At 37.8% G+C, this 2,666-nt stretch overlaps 1 pseudogene; it reads right to left on the bottom strand.

The window, feature by feature from the left end:
• Window positions 1-663: 663 nt before the first annotated feature.
• Window positions 664-2,666, bottom strand: part of LOC150030544 (uncharacterized) — a 4,482-nt pseudogene continuing 2,479 nt past the window's right edge.

Here is a 2,666-nt window from a genome sequence, read left to right as displayed (position 1 = left end):
ATTTCTTGGATTACTACATCCAATGACAGAAGGGACTACGGTGTAGCAAAGTAGCAGAGATCGACTCATATTCTGGATGAAGCCCCATAAAAACCTTGATAAGTTGAAGGTGATCAGTACTAATTTCAGGTTGATCCGATTGTGTTCAAATTGGCTGAAGCGTGGCCAAATAGTCATTAATGGATTACCCTGTCTCCTGATTAAAATTAACAAGAGTGTTAGGAAATTGATAGTAGTGAGCTAAGCCAACGGACTGGAATCGGGTAGATAGGAAATCCTACAAACTCTTGGCATCATCAAACACATCAAACTGAACATGAATGACCAGTATAGGTGTATTTCTGAGCCAAGTGATGATTTGATGGTTTTTGTTGTCCCAATCCTCTAATCATTCAACGAATTTAGTATCATTCTCAGTGCATATCTTGACTGGCTGAGAAATATCACCAATCACAATGCGCCATAATTTACGCCCAATTAGAAAACTCTTCATCTGATGAGCCCAAGTAATGCCATTTTTCCTATCAAGAATAGTAGTAATGGGGCGAAATACATGATCTTTTTCCATGTGGCTTGGCGGCTTGGAAAGAGAAGAAACTGGCTCAACTGCTTAGGTTGACTGAAAATGGCTTAGTGGCTTGACTTTGATTGAATCAGCTCAACTCAGTCAACACAGATCGACTCGGCTTGGCTTGACAGGATCGGCTTGGCTCGACTTAATAGGATCGGCTCAGCTCGGCTAGAAGCACATTGGATCTGAAAGCACCAAATCTGGAATGTTGCAGATCCAAAATGCGTAGAAGCGCGAAGGGGGAGGTTTGAAAGGCTTGCGGATCTGGATCTGGAAGGCTTGGCGAAGGCAGAGGTCGGGAAGTGTTATGACTTAGAACAAAGGGTTAGTAAAGCGACGTGTAGAGATCCTACAACGTGTAGAGAATCTAAAAAACGAGATGACAGGATCTGAAACCTACAATGCATGGAGAGTAGGGTTGCATCAAAGCTCATTGGATATGGAAGCACACGGAAGTGAGCTGACTCACCAGATCTAAGGAGACGCCCATCGGATCTGGATATAGAAGTGCAGATTTGAAGCTGGATAGATTTGACGAAAAGAGAAGTTATGGGAGAAAGGGCTTTGATATCATGTTAAATATGTATATATCGAAAGTATGTATTTACAAGAAATGTACAGGAGTATAAATACTACACTAACAGTCTAAGAATAGAACCTACAAACGCTCCAACCATGCTCTAACTATCCTAAAGACTTTCCTACTAAGAGGACTAAGTATACATTTGAAGGAATTCTTATTTAAGAGAACCAGTGAGTGGAAGCAAGATATTTCCAAGCCCATTGTGCAAGAATAAATGCATTCACAAATGTACAAGAATAGTTATGCATTATAAAGAAAATTACAACATGCTATCTTAACTAAATACAACAGGAATTGAGAGACATACCTTTGAAGAACTCTTCTTCGGAAAATCTCTCGCTCTCGTGAGCAATTGCACAGCAATATCTCGCTTTCGTGAGCAATCGTCTAGCCAATCTCTCGCTGTCGTTACAATCGCAAACAGTCTGCTCCTCGAACAGCAACCTTTCGACATTACCACTTGGCAACCTTGGTATTTTCGAAGTGAGAATCCAGGAGGTGTGGGCTCTGTATGAATTTGGTAGAGGGAAGGAGGAAGAAAACGATTGAACTACACGATCAAATAAGTGGGAGAAAGGTTTTTTCTATATCATAGACTGAGAGTACTTGATCATTTAGTAATCTCTCACTCTCGTGAGATTCGTCTAGCCAATCGTCTAGTAAATCTCGATCCCGTGAGCAATTGTCTAGCCGATCGTTCAGTCTCTCGCTCAATCATTTACACGATCGTCTAGCAAATCTCGCTCGATTATTTAGTCTCTTGCTCAATCATTTACACGATCGTTTAGCCTTTCGCTAGATTGTTTAACAAATCTCACTCGATCGTTTAGAGTCGATCGCCTAGCAAATCTCGCTCGATCGTTTAGTCTCTCGTGAGGGCTATCGTGTAGTCTGTCGTGAGTAAACGATTAGTAATTTACTAAATGAAGCGACCGTTTAATAAAATAAAAACACTTTTCATTTTATTCTTTAGTTATTAAAACTAAACATAACCTCTCACTTGCACGATTAATGGAGAAAATAACCAACTAAATAATTATCTCATAATTGTTTTTATTATAAAAATATAATAACTAACTTATCATATTATATTTATAACCTATAGTTTTAATATCACATCATATGTAATATTTAAACCATAATTCTTTTCCCATTTATTTAATATAAATCATATTTATATCAATTCCTCCAATTAACGTATCTAATACATCAAATCAATTATATCACATATAATTGAACCTATTTAATTATATCATATATCATCAAATTTTCTTTTGTTAATTTGAACACTTCAAACTAACCCAAAAAATGATTCTCAACTGGAATCCATTGAACTACCAAAGGGACCTTATGGACTTGTAGCTTGAAGATCCAACGATACGTGAATAACTAACTAAACTCTTTAATCACGAAATCCACTATCCATTAACTGTTGGACACTTCATTAAAGACCAACATATCCATATGACCAATCAACAGTACGATGACCCTTCATAAATCGCTCGTAAGTAT

This window comes from Benincasa hispida, unplaced genomic scaffold (assembly GCF_027475165.1).
Source record: "Benincasa hispida cultivar pf3 unplaced genomic scaffold, pf3_genome.v1.1 HicScf1848, whole genome shotgun sequence".
In the NCBI taxonomy this organism is placed as follows: Eukaryota; Viridiplantae; Streptophyta; class Magnoliopsida; order Cucurbitales; family Cucurbitaceae; genus Benincasa; species Benincasa hispida.
The sequence above is the reverse complement of the archived record's forward strand: the minus strand, read 5'-3'. Positions and strand labels throughout refer to the sequence as shown.